Source organism: Desmodus rotundus, chromosome 8, assembly GCF_022682495.2.
Source record: "Desmodus rotundus isolate HL8 chromosome 8, HLdesRot8A.1, whole genome shotgun sequence".
Lineage (NCBI taxonomy): Eukaryota > Metazoa > Chordata > Mammalia > Chiroptera > Phyllostomidae > Desmodus > Desmodus rotundus.
In genome coordinates, this window is record NC_071394.1 from 5,158,955 (window position 1) to 5,176,603 (window position 17,649).

At 55.1% G+C, this 17,649-nt stretch overlaps 1 protein-coding gene across 5 annotated transcripts in view; it reads left to right on the forward strand.

Annotated features, from left to right (window-relative positions):
• The window catches only part of ST3GAL1 (ST3 beta-galactoside alpha-2,3-sialyltransferase 1), a 63,115-nt gene that overhangs the window by 7,696 nt on the left and 37,770 nt on the right, over window positions 1-17,649 (forward strand). For 4 of the 5 annotated variants that reach the window (XM_045181580.2, XM_045181581.2, XM_045181579.2 and 1 more), the window contains exon 2: window positions 9,106-9,259. The exons of the other annotated variant lie outside the window; for it this stretch is intronic. The gene's annotated coding sequence lies outside the window, so the exon portion shown is untranslated. The remainder of the gene's footprint in view (window positions 1-9,105; window positions 9,260-17,649) is intronic. 5 annotated transcript variants of the gene reach the window in all.

A 17,649-nucleotide genomic window follows, 5' to 3' on the forward strand; every position in this document is an offset into this window, starting at 1 on the left:
GGACGCAGCATCCCACCACACAGTGCAACACTTCGCTTAGCGCGGCACAAGAGAACCCCACGCCAGATGAGGTCCCGTAATCTGAGACGGCAACCGCAGCCACCGTGTGTGTGCGGCCCGTGTCAAGTAGCGACTGATAAAACGGAACCAGAAGCAGACTTGGCCGAACCCGTGTCCCCATCAGGCCCCTGGGTTCTGCTGCTGAGACCCAGGTGGGCAGACCACAGGGGTACCTCCAGAAAGGAGCTTCCGGAAATAACTCAGGCATTTAGTGAGGTAGTTTCCTGCTCTGTTGTTGTTTTGCATATGAACATTTTTTTCCTTAGCGGAGGGAGTCAGCGACTACAGGGAATAAAGGCAAGGAACCCAGGCACAGGCAGGATTTATAGGAGAGAGGGGAGACAGGGCCTGCTGGCGGCCTGGGCACGGGGAATCTGGCTTCCACGTTTTTCAGAGAGTGAACGGATGAACTGTCAGCCGGCAAAGGGGTTGCTGTGCGCGTTCTTTCCTGGAGTGGGGTTTCAAAGAAAATAATTTTAGTTGATGAATTTTCTAGAAAACCACAAGAGCTACGGGGCAGGCTGCCTCTGGTTCCCATGTGTCATCAGCGCTGCCGCTGTGGCTGGGCCAGGATGCCTGCTTTCCTCCTCAGAGTTGCCCGTGGCCTCAATCAATGTCAAACCCCTCGTCTTTGCAACAGCCCTATAAAGGACCTGTACTTTTTTTTTTAACCCATTTTACAGACGTGGAAACTGAGGCTCAGAGAGGTTAAGCCACTTGCCCAAGGTCACAGAAGCTGAGAAGTGGCAGAGCCACAGTTCGTAACTTCCTCTTTTCTGCCCGAAGCTGAAGATCGCGGGCCCCGTGCTGTGCGGGTCCAGTGTTATCCTGTGTTTCCCAGAAAAGCCGGCGGCGGTGGGGCAGCCCCCCTAGGAGTTGCAGATTTGAAACATGCCACACTGGTTGTTTGCCCCAAACCCAGTCCGGGATGTGGGCTATCCCACCCTATGTGCATAGCAAATGGGCCCAGGTTCTGTGACACCCTTTTTGGAAGGAGGTCCTGATTCCTCTGCTTGTGCGGTTTCCCCAGTGTTGTTCTAGCAGCCTCATCCTCCCAAAGGCTGGGGATCCGGGCCTTTTCCCTGGTTCACCGTTCGGGGTGAGCCGGATGGGTTGCTTTAGCCCTTGATGATCTGGCTGGATTTTCAGATCCCCAAGTCATGCCTTGCACGGCTGACAGCAAGCACGCACTCTCGGCTTGTGGCCACAAATGGAATTGGGACAGTCACATGGTTCCCCGGGGAGTCAGGAAGGACTGTGAGCCTGCCAGGGGGTCGGAGACAGGACCCCGAGCACAAAGGCTGTCATCGGACGTGAAAATCTACCCAGCTCCCTAAACAGGTGCCCCTCGGGCAGCTGCACCCAGAAAAATCACAAGTCAGTTGCCATGCAGATATATTCTTGGAAGAAAAATGACAAGTAAGTTGCTGTTGCAATATTGGAAAACTCCCTTTTAATAACTGACTAACATCCTCACCATGGAGAGAAAGATTTGTTGTTCTTCTTGCTTCTTGCAAACGCTGTTAATCCTACCCCCTGGTGGGGAGTTTCACGAATAAAGACCACTGCTTGGGAGCCACGTTAGGTACCACAAACAAGAAGGTCTTTGTGGGGAGTATTTCTGGTTGTGTCTAAGGCACAATCTTAATATTAAACTTCAGTGTTTGGGCAAAAAGAAAAGAAAAGAAAGAAAAGAGCAGATTAGAAGACAGCGAGGTAGTCCGCTCCCACCTAACAGGAATTTCAAATGGAAACCATGCCTTGTATAAGGGTTTGAAGCATTGGCTCCAACATAAGGCCGGCTCTTACTTTTCTGTCTCTGCTTTGGCGGGGACCAAACTGAGCTCAGGCAGAAGGGTCCATGCCCTACAGGGCTGTGTCCATTAAACTGGTGTCTGTGTAGTGACAAGCATCCCAACAAGGAGACAAGGTGGCCTGGCCCCGGGGACAGTTTTGACTATCGGAATATGTCTGCATGGCTGGAAACCTGCACCTGGGATGGAATAAAAGAGGTCTTCCCTCTTTTTCTGAATGTGAGCCATGTTGTCACAAGCCGTGACCATCCCTGGAGGGGGCCAGAGGAGGTGCGTTCACAGGGAGGCTGAGCCGTGCCCTTGTTCAACCTTTGCCTGCCCCAGGACTTCAGTGGTTCAACTCCGGAGTCACTCATTGATTCACTCTGTGAAAGCACTGGCTCAGCTGCTTTGTCGCTGTGCAACCTTGAGTGAGTGGCTTAACCTCTCTGTGCCTCCATTTCCTCGGAGCTGGTCTGTTGGTTTGCGCGAATTCCGGCATCTGTCTGTCCTTTTATCTTTTCCTGAGTCTGTGCCTGGGAAGTACCGTGTAGTGGGCATTCCGGGCTCATTTAACCTTTGAAAGAGGCTTTATGGTTGTCATTGTCACAGGGATTTTGACCGTTGAGACTGCTGAGGCTCACTGAAGTTGGCCGCAGGATGTGAGGTCCCCCAGGTGGGGAGTGGCTGAGAGAGCTCCATTGCCCCCTGCATTCACCCACGCCCACGCCCCTCCCACCTCCTTCGCTTTGTTCTGCGAGCCAGACCAGAGGCCAAGAGCAGAAAGTCTCCCCTTCACTGAACCGTAGCTCAAAGGACTATAAATAGGACAGTTAATGGTTGTCACATTCACCACTGACAGACTCGGTGTGACCCCAGCCATGGCCTTTGGTCCAGGGTTTCCATGGTCAATAGAAATGTTCTTTTCTTCTTTCTTCCTTTCCCTTCCTCCCTTGCTCCCTTCTTTCTTCCTTTTTTCTTTCCTCTGATCCACAAACTCTTGCTCAGAAACACACAGCTAGGCCTCCCGAGTGAGGCTGCGGTTGCCCAGAAAACAAACACCTGTCACCCTTCCTCCCAGATCAGAGAAAGGAGCCCAGTTCTGGGAGACATGGTGAGGGTTTGTCAGGCAGAGGGGACCGCCCAGCCCGCCCGCATGTCCCTCCTCTGAAGCAAGCCCAGTTCACCCAACAGGATGGCCGGCCTTGGGGGTACCTCCTGTTCCAGGTGGGGGTGCTTGGGGGCCTAGTGAGGGCCCAGGGGAGAGCAGGGGCCCACCGCTGATTAGCTGTGGGGTCTGGCGCCAGTGCCTTTCGAGTTCCGGGCATAACCCTGCCCAGCTCACCAGGCAAGGAGTGGAGATAAGTAATGACACAGCAGAGGGTGGAGGAACCCCCCAGGGCACAGCCGGTCTCCCCACCAGCAGCAGCTGAGGGTGGGGAGAGCCAGGGCCCAGGGATGGACCCCAGGGAGGAACCCGCAGACCCAGTCTTCTGACTAGAGTAACCATGGGTCCTACATGACCTGCGTTCTTTCAGTAGTCAGGCGTGGTCCAGGGGTTTTTTCTGCAAGCAGGAAGAGATTTGGTCAGACACACGTTTCAGGAAAACCGACCGGCTGCCGTTCCGTAGTCTGCGTGGGCATTGCTGGGAGTTGTGTTGCAGTGTTTGCTCCAGTGTGAGAAACTGGTGACTTCATCTCTTTGGGGTTGTGGAACTGATTATATACTTTGGGGCTGAGGACCTTGAAACTGAAAACCAGGTGGAGATGTCCATCCTGGTCAGCGAGGGAACTGGGGAGCCGTCGATGACCACAGGCGGGCCAGTAAGGGAGGCACATGCTGTCCTTCCCATTGCAGACCTATGGGATTTGAGGTGGAGAGGACCGCCTTCTCGAGCCCAGCCAGTCTGGTGGTGAAGAGACAGCTTGGTGTGCAAGATGGCCCTGGCTTTGACAGTTTCGGACTGCGTGGCCGTGGGCAGATGCCGTTACTCTTCAGAGCCTCAGTCTCCACATCTGTGAAACGGGGGCAGGACTGCCACCCTCCGAGGACTGCCTTGAAGATGGAATGAGTCAGGCACCGGAAATGCTTAGCACGGTGCTGGCTTCATTGTCTGTAATCATTCCATGGTATCTATTATTAATAATCATGTCTCCCCTGGCAAAGCAGCCAGACCTCAGCACTTAGCCTCCGAACTCGGAGACCCATGGGTTCTGAGGTCTCCGGCGTGCTCACCCCTTTCAGGGAGGGATGGCACACACGCCAGAGAACGGCTTTTGCAGCCTAACAAGCATGCACTTCCTGCCTGAGTTCTGTTCTGGTTCATTTGCAGACGCGCCAGTCTAGCTTCCTCAGCCCTGGGCCACACAGCCTCCCCCCACACCCGGCCAAGGGGACCGTCCCAGCTGCCCCGCTCTGCTTTCCGCCGCCCTCAGCAGCAGCCCTGTTGTTCCCGATTCCCACACCCAGAGTCTCCGCCCTGCACCCCGCTCTCTTCATGCACCTGGTGTCCAGGCACACACGAGATTTTCCCATCAGCTTCTGATCTGCCCTCGCACCTGCCCATTCTGGGTCACCTGTCCCCTTTTGCAGACTGGTCTGGCCAGACAGTGTCTGTCCTGATCTCACTCTCCGTGGTCACTGTGTTCTAGACAGGAATGCAAACTCAGAGACCACCCACTCGTTCACTTACCACCTCCCCCTGGGCACAGCGAGGCCTTGTCCCTTGCCTGTGTGCCCACGTCCCCTCCCCACACAGTGGATTCCTCTGGGGCAAGCCCAGGAGTGTCCTGCTGTCCCCGCCGGGACAGAGCGCCGTCATAGCGCCGGAAAGGCTCAGTAAACGCTGGTGGGGATCGGTTAGTCCTGGCCTGACTCTGGAGCCCAGTGAGGAATTAGTTTAGAGTTCAGGTTCCACTCTTTACCGTGACCTTGAGCAAGTCACTTAATCTCTTCAAGCCTCCGTTTACACACCTGCAAAAGGATGCAAATAATAGTACACACATCACAGACCATTGTGAGGATAGACTGGGGTTGTGAGTACAAACAGCTTAGTTGGGCAAAGTAAGCACTTGGAAATGGCATCTGCTACTGCTTATCACTACTAGTCTCGCCCGACTATTATTTTATTAAAGTTTTTCTAGTCACTTCGTGTTGAGTACCACTCTGCAAAGTATTGAAGCAACTACAGTGTCTGCTTTACCAGAGAGCAAACTCGCACTCAGCAGAAGGCTGTTTTTCTACAGTCACGCAGGGGGACCGGACCAGCCTCCACAGTCAGCACACCTAGCTGCAGGCCGCACCCTTCAGGACACGGCATGACCGCAGGCTCTGAGCAAAGACACGTGTGGTTTAAAAGCGCAGCAGCGACACTCAGCCAGGCCCAGGGTGAACAAGGACTCAGCTGATCCCTGCGCTTGGAGTGGGAAGCGATGATTTATTAAGCAAACTGGCTGGTCCCCTCCAGGACTGCGCGAGAGTTTTATTTCCAGTCCTCTGCCCTGCGCCGGGAAGAAACAAAATTGGAGAATGGCATCTCTTGTGTGACTTACTGTGTTATTGTCTCGTACTGTTGCACAGGAGAGACGAACATCAGGTTGCAGGAGTGGGCTGTGAGTGGTGGAGGCACTCATAGGGGCAAAGGAGGGATAATTATAGATCCAGAGTAGCGGAAGGGAGAATGGAACTGCTACTTTCACTGGAATTTTGCATCTTCTGTGTACCAGCTAGAGTCGCTGGATGTTTCCCTGGCCTCCAAGTCTCCCGGTTTAACCCCAGCAGCTCTATGAGGAGGGTCTGGATTGCTACCTGGTGGTGGCCAGTTTGGTGGGTGGATATGAGAGGCTGGAGGGGCTGGGGCAGGACGAGAGGCAGTGAGTGTGGTAGTGAGAGGCAGTGAGTGTGGTAGTGAGCGCCGAGCCGGAGCTGAGCCCTCGGCCCTGCCCTCCAGCCGTGTGACCCTTGAGCCTGCCTCTCTGGGCCTCGGTGTCCTCCTCTGTGATCTTGGGAGAGTCACAGGACCCTTTCTGGACCTCTCTGAACACAGGGATTATGTCTGATTTGTCTTCCTTGGGTAGCCTGTGTGTATAAACACCCTGAATCTGTTTTTAAGAGTTGAGTTGTTGTTCTGAATAGGAAGTAATTGTGGAAGGGCTGGGGAAACGGGAGGAATAGAGGAAAACGAGAAGGGCAGGGTGAGGCAAGCAGAGCCACCACGTGGCATTTTAGAACAATTTCCAGGGCCTGTGTCACAAAGCAAAGGGCAAGGAGAGCCTAAGTAGCTACTGAGGTGCCCCTGGGACCGGCAGGTACGGCAGTGGGATAACGACCTTCTGTGCCTGCTCAGCGCCCCAGGCCCTGCTAGAGGAGCAGAAGGCAGCTGCTCTTGGGTACAGGCTAGTCCTTAAAAGCCCCGTGGTTACAAGCTCCCCAGTTGGGATAACGCAACTGTCAGATATGTTTTTAAAAGCCAAGAAGACAAAGGACAGAATTGCCTGTGGTCGATGTTCTGCTCCAAGGTGAGTCTTAGGCTCTGAGTAAAGGTCACAGGTGCCTGGCTGTGGAGTCAGACACTGAGGCTCAGTTGGGGGCGGGCTCCGTGTGTCATTTCATTGGCAGATTTCCCCCTTACATCTTATGGTACCGGCCAATGATAACAGGCCTCCCTATATGTGCGTGTGTGCCTGCAGGCTTTTGTGTTACGGTGAGTGTCGATTATTTAGTAAGATGCGGCATACATAACACTCAGCCAGAGGTTCCTGCTCGTGGGAAATCACTTCCTAGTGATACTCAGAGATTCATCTGCTTCCTTCCTTCCTTTCTTCCTTCGTTATTCATTCATTGGTCATTATTGGGTGTTTCCTGTACCCATATGCTGTCCAATAGGGGTTGGGGGCGGATCTAGAGATAAGTAGAATACTCCCTTCTCCCCCCACCCCTAAGGGACTCAGTCTAGTAAGAGTAACAAGTAGTAGGATTGAGGTGCTGTCTGACACCTACTAAGTTTTTGGTAAATGTAAGCATGAAGGAATGGGCAAAGGAACAAAGACAAGCAAGTGAATGAAGGAAGCTGTCTGTACCCAGGCTGGCGGGGTCCCTAAAAGGAGGGTTCTCAGAGAAGTCATCTTGGAGCTGCGACACAGGAATTCTTTGGTTCATTCTCTTTCGGGCAACAGTAATTGACTTTCTCCCTTGTGGCCAGCGGAGTGCTGGGTGGTGATGGGGGAGTGGTCAGTAGGACAGACACACACGTGCCCCCCCCCCCCCCCCCCGGAGTTGTCAGGCTAGTGACAGATGCTTTGTGGGAACAGAGAACTTTCTGGGAGTGTGCAGTGGCTGTACCTGGCCTTGTCTGGGTGGGGAGCAAAGCTGTCCCTGGGAAGGGCCACTGACTCTGAAATCAAAGGCTGAGTTGAAGGTACAGGGGGGAAAGGGAATGGCGTGAGCTGGGGATGGAGCGGGGGTCTGGGTGGCCGTTTACAAGGATCCCTCGGGCTGCTGCGGAAGGCAGGGGCTGGTATTGCAGGAGGCAGCACGGCCAGCTAGGTCAGGAGGCTGGGACAGGGCGCACCAGCCTTCATTCTTCTCTCAGACCACAGGGGCCAAAAGGAAGTTCCATGCCCACAGCTCTCCTTCCCCGGGCACTTAGCTCTAACTGCCCTGCCTCTGGCACCGCGTGTGTCTTCTGTACAAACACCCGCCCCCCGCCAGCGAGCTCCAAATAGAATCTGTTTATAGTCAACACCAGAGCCTTCAGGCGGATCTGGGGTCAGTCTGTGGCTGACGCCTGCTGATTTTACTGCTGAAATGGTTTTGGATCTCTCCCTCCTCGTTTGCCCACAGCCCTGCCTGGTCCTCACCCGCTCTTGACCACCCCCAATGTGGGCCACCCTTTCTTTCAGACGTGTGTGTTCATGGTGTGATATCATTGCCAGTGCTATAAAGATAACTTGGTGGTTGTATCAGTTAGCTTTCTCTGCATAACAAAGAGCCCCAAACCTCAGTGCCTCAAACAACAAACATTTGTTATTTCTCCTGAGTCCGTGGTTTGACTGGGCATTTCTTTGAGTCTGGGCAGCTTGGGGGGGCTTCCCAGACCTTGGGGGCTGAGCCTCGGGCATCCCTCCTTGTAATGTCTCATCCCTTGGGAGGAGGGGGCTAGCTCAGGCGTGTTAATGTGGCGGCAACATGATTCATTCCAAGCAGCAAGATAGAGGAAGTTCTGAGCATATGCACTTTTTAAGCCTTTATTCGGGCCCGTGTGTTATTGGCCCATGTGTTATTGGCCCGTTGGCCACAGCAAGATACGTGACCAAGTTCAGAGTCAAAGGGCGGAGAAATCAACTCCGCTGCGAAGGGATGTGCGTAGAAGAAGGTGGAGTGAGCGAACCGGGGGCCTCACTGCCGTCTTCCGTCCCAGCGGCTCAGAGGAAGACCTGGAGCTGGACAGAATGGGGATGACCACTTGCCACCTCCCGCGTCCTGGGCAAGTTGACTCACGTACCCTGTCCAAGCCTCAGCTGCCCATTCGTAATACAGGAATAGTTGGCTCGGCCCCTCGGGGGTTTCGTGAGAGGATCACATGAGAAAGCGTGTGGCCTGCACCCGGCTCGGTGTTTGGGGCGTGGTGGGAGCTCCGCGGGGAGTCTGTTTTTATCCCCAGATGAGGACTTCCAAAGCCGCGTCCCGCCGGCCCGTTTATCCCCGCGCCGCTCCTGTGCTTTCAGGGCGCTCCTGTGCTTTCGGGGCGCTCCTGTGCACGCGGGTCTTCTCCCTCGTTCCTGGAGACACTTTCCTCAAGGGGTTTTTGGGTTTGGTTTTGGTTGTGGTTTTTTTGTTTTGTTTTGTTTTGCAAAACAGCATCTCGCTGGTACTTTGCTGGAGAAGCAGCTAAAAATATCCACTCTTGTTCAAGTTCTTCTTTTACCACGTTGGTCATTTTTTCTTCGGTTCTCCTAAATATCACTCCCAGGCCGTGGCCCACGTGCCCCCACGGATTTGTCTGTTTGCCTGTTTCCTTCAGCAGGCTGAGCTCCTTGAGGGCAGGGGTTATGATTTACTCACCTTTCCGATTTGGCGCTGGCTCTGTGCGTGGAGCGAAGTAGGTGTTTACTTAGAAAACATTTGCTATGAACTTGTTGCGTAAGTGGAGCAAGGGTTGACCGCCTGGCTGATGATCTTGAGTCATCTTCAGGAGGCCGTGGAGCGAGCAAACGTCCACACTCATCACACTTTCCTCCTCTCTCCTCTCAGCTGGTACCGTCCTCGGCCTCAGCCTCTCTGACCCGGAGCTGCCCACGGGCGTCATGCGCATCGCCAGGGGCTGTGGCGGGCGGCGGCTTTGAGCTTTGTGGCCAGGACAGTTCTACTTGGGGACCAGAGATGGACCATCCCTCGACCTACTGAGGTAAATGACTCACGAACCTTCCCTGAGGGAGTGACAGGTGTTACCTTTTCTGGTTCCTTCCTTGGAGTAATGCTGGGCGGGAATGCGGTCATTACCCCTTTCCCTCGGTCGCTCTGTGACATGGCCCGTTCTCCCGGGATAGTCCCCAAAGAGGGAACGCTTTCTCCCTCGGGGAAAAACGCAGGCCTCCCCCAGTATCAGGCCACCTCTCTTTTTCTGGAAAGGGAACTGGAACTCTCATGAAAACTGCTCAGTAAAATTCTGAATAGGGAGCATCTTTCTGTGACAAGTGCCTGCCATCCCCAAGGAGGCCTGGTGTGTCCTGGAGTGAGAGTCGGCAAACAGCTGTGACCCACAGGACAAATGTGGCCTGGACATCTTTGGCCAACAAAGTTCTCGTGGCGCCCAGCCAAGCTCACCGTTCCGGCCTGTCTGTCGCGCAGCAGCAGCAGCAGCGCCTCGGCGGTTGTGACCGCGACCGTGTCGGCGCAGGGCCTGAAGTGTTTACAGTCTGGTCTCGACAGAACACGGGGCCAGCCCTTTGCCCAGGGCTGCGCTGTCCACCTGCCGCGGCCACTCCGTATGTGGCCGTTTCTATTTTGATTCATGAGAGTGAAATAACATTAAAAACTGAGTTCTCAGTTGCACTTCACAGTTTCCAAGTGTGCGTGGCCACAGGTGGCCCGCGGCTACCCCGGCAGGGCCGGCGGGGACCCTGGGGTGCCTCACTCGGCCCGGCATAACCGCATCCATTGTGGGAGAAGGTGTGTGTGTGTGTGTGTGTGTGTGTGTGTGTGTGTGTGTTTCTATTGTACGTGATTATTGGTGAGGACATCTACCTACCTACCTACATACCTACCTACCTCTCTGTAAAAATGCAATTACTTTTAAAATGCCTTTGGGCAGCTGACCTATGGTCTCTGCAGGTGAGTCTATGTAGAAACACAGGCACTTGGGCCTTGGGATTTCTTAGTTTTATGTATACAAATGGGTAGGTACAAGCTTACGTGCTCCCTAGTCAAAGACAGCCAGAGGCATTTGGGGCCTCCCCAACAGTGCAGACACCACCAGCAGTGTCCCCAGGGGCTGGAGAATGGCGGCTAGGGAGATAACAAACAGGATAAGAAACAGGAGAGCAAGAAAATGAGCTAAGGGTAGTGTTCTTGGAAGGAGGTGGACTGGGGGAAATCCGAGGTGGTAGGGATGGGAAGGATTCACTTTCTTCCTTTCAAAGAACCCCTCTAACAAAGCCTCAATGATCGGGCCTTGTCCCCTCTCAGAACGGGCGAGCACAGCTGACCCCGCACAGCACAGGCCTCGCCTGGAACACCTCTGCACCCCAGCTCCCAGCGGGACAGACACAGAGTATGTGCCGGTGACTGCTAGTTTCTTTCACGCCATCCATTCGTACTTCTGAGCTCCTTCTCGGTGCCCGGCCCTGTTCCAGGCAGACGAAGACCCCTGGAGTTCCCACCCTAGTCGGGGAGGGGCACAGACTGAAGGGAAGCTGAAAAACAGACATATAAGGGCGTCGGGGTCGGGGGCAGGCAGGGGCTGAGGGGGGCAGCTTAGGTGTGGTGGCCCAGGACACGTTTGTGGAGCCCAGCCACAGTGCTGAGACGAGATAACCAACCAGTGCGGGGTGAGGGGGAGCAGGGCAGGGAGTGGCTTTGCCTCTCAAGGGCCAGGTGGGGGTCCAGGTGGGTTTGGTCCCTGTGCATCCTTCCGGGCTGGGAGAGTCACAGGCACCAACCCTTTCTTTCCCTTAACACGCAGGCATTTCTTCCCCCAAACACACGTTATCAGCTGGCCCAGAAGCAGCCGGCCGAGACATTCTGATTAGATGGGAGGACATCCTGGCAATTTGGAGTGAAAGCCGGCCCCAGAGAGAGCTGGTGGAATTTCCGCTGCTGATAGCCTTTGAGAAAGAGCCCCAGTTGCTGGAACTGGGGTTGTTTCCCTGGAAGAGAAGAGACTCGGGGGAGAGCCAAATATCGGGAGGGCTGTCGGGGAAAAGGACTAACTTATACTGCAGGATTTTAAGGAGGAAATCCACGCAGAATGAGTGGAAGTCACACTTCATTTCAAGCTGGTTCTCCTCCCTCCCTCCCTCCTCCCTTCCTTCTCTCCTTCCTTCCTTCCTTCCACAAACACTCCTAAGTCCTGACACCAGGCCACGCACTGGAGGTAAAACAGAGTAAGACAAGTACTATGTCCTCAAGATGTTAATAATTTAATGACAGAAAGGGACAAATGAACAAGTTTGTGATACGCACAGAGACACTTCTGGGCTTGCTGAGGCCTGCAGCTGATACAATGGGAGTTCTCTTTAAGAAAAAAATAGTCAAAGTTATGAATTTAAAGTAAGATACAAGCCCTAGATAAGCGGGGTGCTGCTGAGGGGCCCAGGAGCTTAGGCTTCCTTGCCGTGGGCCTGGCCGCCTCTGGGTTGGGTGCTGTGGGGTGGGCGGGAATGCCTTCTCTCCCCAGGCACCTGGAGCCCCAGGGGCTGACTGGGCACCAGGGCCTGTTACTGCACAGACGCGGGGCAGAAAGCCTGGCAGTGCGGCTTCTTGTGAGCCCTTAGTGGGTAGACGTAGCTACTGCGTCCTTGTTCTTGGGCTGATGAATTAGGACTAAAGACCCTTTTTCTTCGCAGCGCTTGTTTGTTTATTAGTATAGCCCTGATCCAATAGGGTTGGTGGCTGATCTCACACGCCCGCTTCCGGGGCTGCTTTGGACAGACGAGCCTGAATGCTGGGAGGGCAAGTGCTGGAGGAGCGCCTGCCAGCAGTTGTGAGGGCTGGTGTGCATCAGACACTAGCAGCCCGCAAACGTGGGCCGGCTAACCCCTGCAGCCACCCTGGCTGTGCTCTCACGCTCCCTATTTCACTGATGATGATGGAGCTGGGGCTCAGAGTGGTGAAGTAACTTACCCACAATGCACAGTGCTAGGAAGTGGAGAAGCTGTGCTTTCAAGGTGTGTTGTCTGCCTTTTTTTTTTTTTTTTTTAATAGCAACATACGGAAACACCTTGAGTAACCAAGAGTTCTTACCAGCACTTCGAAATGCTTTGATTATTAGGTGCAAAGGTGGAATCGATGGAAAATAAGACCGAGTGTTAACTGTCCCGGGGTGTTAACAACAGTACTTGAACTCCCTCTCACCTCTGTGGCCTCTCCCAGAGAGTTGGGGTGGGCTCATCAGCACCCTCATCCATTCGGCAGGTCTTTGCTGAGTGCTGGTTACGTGTCTGATCCCGGGGCGATGGCCGTGAACAGCACACGGCACCTGTTCTTCTGCAGCTCACAGTCCAGCTTCCTCCCTCCGCATTCCTCTGACATGTCTTCCAGCAGCTCTCCTTGGCCCCAGTGCCCTCGGATCCTGTCCCTCCCTGTACCTGTGGACTCATTTATAAAGTAGACCTGGGGACCCACAGACCTTGGGCGCAGGCTCTTCACAGCCGTCAACAGTAGGCTTTGCAGGTGCACCTGCATCATTACCACCTTCTACAAAGGTCCGGTGCCTGGAGATGCAGCCCTCCGGGATGCTCCGAGATCCAGCCTGGCTTGTAGCTGGGCTGCAGGGGAGGAAGCCAGGGCCCCAGACTCTTCAGAACAGGCTTCCAGGTGGCTCTCTGCTTGCCTGCGTCCTTCACCCTGTTGATACAGTGGGGCCAGTCCCACCCACCAGAGGAGATGGACCCTACAGCAGTAGAGTGTTCAAAAGGATGAGCCCTGGCGTGACCTGGCCGGTGCGCACCCCCGACTGTCTCTCTCCAGCTCTCGATGCTCGGGCAGGTGCTTCCTGCCTATGAGTTGGTTCCCCATCTGTAGGAAAGGAGACCGTCCTAGTGGCCGCCTGCGAAGTTGGTCAGGATTGAATGACACGACTACTCACAGAGCAGGGCGCTGTGCCCAGTCTGTAGTGAATGCCGACGAAATCACAGATGTGGCCCCAGCAGTGTCATTTGTGGCCGAGCCGCTCTGTGATGGGACATGGGCAGGACGTGGCCAAGGATGGCAGCAGGACCCCCCCCCACACCCCCGCTGCCGCTAGGTTGGCGAACATGTCCACCTACAGCAGAGATGTTGCTTCCACGGAAGGAGGGGCACTCCGGGGGGCCTGCAGCAGCCAGGCCCAGGGGCTTCGACAAGACAGTGTCACAGATACGGGGGCACCCCCAGGTGCGTGGAAATTTCCCTTGTGCTTCTAGAAACCAAACCCATAGATTGAGTCAGCCTCAAAGCTCTAATTTGTGCTCACACCTGGCTGATAAACATTTGGGTTTTTACCAGTAACCTTCGTTCCCAATGGGCATCCACCCAGTTGTGTTTGTCCACCGTCCAGGGTCATGGCACTCACGGCTCTGGGACAGAGTCCAAATTCCACAGCTGGACGGGCGAGGCTCACCGTGACCAGGGCCTCGCGCCCGTTCTCCTAGCCCCAGCCCGCCTTCTGCAAATCCCCAGGGTCCTTCAGAGAGTAACGTTAAGAGCTCAGACTCTGAACACACAGTCGATCTGAGTTCAAGTCACACTCCCATGCCATCCTGGACCAGCCGCGTCAGCCCTCTTCACCTTCCAGGCGGGCACAGCAGATGGCAGCGCGCCAACCTCAGGGGGTGGTTTTGAGGGTTCGGTCCGTGAACTGACGTAGAGATGCTTGGTCCCTGACAGCTAGTGCTGTACGGGCAGCTCTCCACTAGGGCTGCCTGGCCCCACGCTGGGCCGGGACCGCGGGGCAATCCCGCGGAGTCAGTGCTCTGGCCGGGCTCGCCCCTGTGGTTCTTTGAATGATTGTAAGCTGCACCTCAGAAATAACCATCAGGGAACTTTGGAAAAAAGCAAAACAAAACCAAGATTTATCACTCAAATGAGGTCACAAATAGAGAGAGAGAGAGAGGGAAAGTGGGGTCCGTACGGTTTCACTTTGTGCTGAATTTAAAACAGAAGAGAGGGAGAAGGAGGGCATGGGAACAGAAAAGCAGAGTCATTCTCACAGTCACCAAACCAAGGCTTTCTACAGGGGGACTTCCTGGGTGGGGTGGCCTGGCTGCTCGCCCTGCTGTGTAGCTCTCGCTGTGTTTGCTCCAGATGGGAGTCTCCGCAGTGGGCGCCTTGGCGATCAAGAGCCTAATCCAGGCCCTTCCATCATAACCCAAAGAGCTAATTGACAGGGGCTTGCTCTGCAAATACACAGACACGGAGGTGTAGCTGTGACTATGGTACGGCTTTCTCCCATGTTCCCTGTAAATATGGAAACATTCACTTTAATGAAGTGACACCCTCCTTCTTGCCTTCCGGCATGAACCATCCTTCAACACTGGACTCAAGCATTACTGGAATTCCTTGCCCACATTGCACCCCACCCTCTGGCTGCCTCCCCCACATATCTGGCGTGTGTCTCGGCCACACTGCTTGCCCCGGGCGGCCTGTGTGGGGTCTGTGTCCCCTGTCAGACTGGGAACCCCATGGCGAACAGGAGTGTGTGATGCATTCTTCACAGGCTTAGTGAAAGCCCACCTGTGCCAGGTACACCTTTGTACCTCCAGGACCAAGGGCGGGGTGTAAGAAGGCAGACACTGTTTGTCTGCTCATCTTGGCTGCACTGAGCCAGCCCTGGCGGCTGGGTTGATAAACACATCGGGCAGCTAGCTAGCTGACCACTCTGCTGGGTGGACACAGGCCTGAGCCCCTTGGGGATTATTTCTGTCTTTTTCAGCCCCCTCGAGCATCAGCCAGCCTTCCATGCTTCCTGTGGGCTCTGTCTCCAGCTTTTGGGGAACTGAAAATTGGGGGGGTTCCCTGTCTGAGGCCACCTCGGCATAGCTCGCAGCTCAGCCTGGGAGCTGCTGGGGCACCTGCTGTTTATAGGTCTGTGTGCCTTAGGCTGAGCTGAGCAAGCAGGCCTGCAAAACAGCCAACCGCTCTTTCTGGTCTGGATTGTGGGGAGGAGGAGGAAGGACACGGGAGAACCAAAGCCACCTCATCAGACGTCCATTTGGCAGACACGGTCCTATGTACAATGTCCAGGGACTGTGCAGGGAAGACACTCGTTACCGTGTTGCTCAATGTTCTGCATGCAAACACTTGCTCACAGGCAGTAAAAATTCCCTCTGCGCTGGGGAATCAGGCCTCAGCAAAAGAGGAAGAGGGCAGACCTTTGGGGCAGGAGACGTGGATCTGGGGGTAGCGTGTCTTGAGGTGCAGGAAGGGCCTCTAGCAGTCATGTCTAGGTGGGACCAGAGCAGGAGGCTTCCCTCAAGTCTGTTACTGTCAGCATTTAACTGATTGTTAATAACAGAACGAGGAGCAAAGGGAATTAGACATTGAGTTGATAAACTGGGAAGCATAAGCCTGCTTGCCTAGCCAGGAAGCTACGGCTTCACACCCCTGGGTACCACAGCATCGCTCCGCCCTTTCCTCATCCCTTTCCTCTCCAGTGCTGGATTGGTGGGGGGCGCGGGAGGAGGTGCTGGACCATGGATGCCTGTCAGTCTAACTAGGGGGTATAAACCCATCCAAAGCCCACAAAAACTTGGAAAGTTGATTGGTCATTTTGAAAAAGCTTCTGGTCTTTTCCAAGCTAATATGATCTGAAAGGAACAAAGAAGCACTCTCTCTTCCCCCCTCTTTCTCTCTCATTTGCCACTTGACCCCAGCAGCCACGTGGCCCATGGCTGTGGGGACCCCACATACAGGCTCCAGGAGGGAGCCCGAATACCACAGCTCAGCCGTGGGCTGCAGCTGGGGACACACACAGCTAGCTGGAAGCTGGACTGGACTGCACTTTAACAGGGAGCAGAAACTGGGCAGCGGCTATTGTGTTGGTCACCAAGAGTGGACTTTTTCCACAGCAAGATGAATGGAATTGGGACATGGGAAAGTCAGGAGGGAACCCCCTTAATTTTACATCCTCAACTAGGGTCACCACCAGGCCCCATCCTCCTGTGCGTGTCTCTGGAAATTCTTTTCCTCATGACATCATAAGAACCGATTCTCTGGGGAAACATTTATTCCTCCAGCACAATCGAGGATCTTGAGATTCCAGGAGTCCCCCCTCTTCAGGCAACGGGCAGGGCCTGCCACCGTTGTGCTGGCTGCGTGCCTCAGGGAGCGTGACCCAGTTAAACACCTGCGCCCAGAGGAGAGAGCACCATGGAGGCCCGGGGGCTCTCCACCCTCGGTGTCCCTTTTTGCTGCTCCGGAGCCCCATCAAGGGCTTGGTGCCAACTCCTGACTGCGAACCTCATTTTCTCTTTCTCTGTCGCTGGTGAAGCGACTGCCCTCCTTTAACTGCCCCCCACCCCGGCCCCACTGTGAACATCTGGCCTCTGGGCAGAAATCAAAGAAGGAGCCCAGGGTGCGGGCGTCAGGGATGCCACCACCCCAGGCAGCTGGGAAGGCAGGCCTGTGCGCTGGGAAGGGAGCTCACAACCCTGCAGTGGTGTTTCCTGAAATGCTTTTTGTCGGAAGCTCTCAGTGGGAGCTGCACAAAGGCATTTGCATTCCCTTAGCCTTTGAAAATACACACAGGTTCAAAAACGGAAGATTAAAGGTCGGCTTGGACTATCTCACCAGAGGGTGCGAGGTGCCTGGAAGGCCGGGAGGTCTCTTTCCAAAGGGCTGGCTCCTTTGTCACCTGCTTCCTGCCAGCAGGTCCTCCATGGGACAGTCACCTGGAAGACAGTAGGTCTCCACGCACTGTGCCAACCCCACTTGGCTTATTCATTGATTCAAATGTAGATTGGGGTGCCTCCCAGTGCCAGGACAGCTCAGAGAGCTGGGAAGCTTCGGTTACTAACGAAGGGCAGCCCCTCCTGAACCCTACAGTGTGGTGGGGGGCTTCTGATAAACTTCAGAGGTAAGGGGCAGATGCAAGGACTTGTGCACAGGAAGAGGAGAAGCGCTGAGAGACAGGGCTGGGGAGGGCAGCGGGATGTGGGAGTGCCAGGAGGGTGACTGGGGCCGGCCACTCGGAGAAGACAGGTGGGCAGAGACCCGGAGGACTTGAGGCCATGACCCTCGTGGGTGCTTGTGGGGACAGCCATGGCCAAGCCCTCCCGTGGGAGCAGCAAGCCTGGTGGGTCGGAGCAGCAGACCCTTCAGGGGCCCTGCAGAGAGAGTGAGGCGCTGGCAGGCGGGTGGGCAGGGAGGGCGGGCCGCTGGCAGGGTCTCCTTGGCACTTGGGAGACACTGCAGCCTCTAGGATGCCTGTGTCTGCCTCCCTGAGCTCCTCCGATTCCTCAGCCTCGCCCCTCGGGGGAAGCACCCTTGCTCCTGTCCCCGGGCTTGGACCTTCTCCTCTGGGAGCCCCTGATATCCCTCAGGGACCTCTGGCCTCACATTCCCAACTCCAGGGGGAACTTAGCCGGCCTGCCAGGCTGA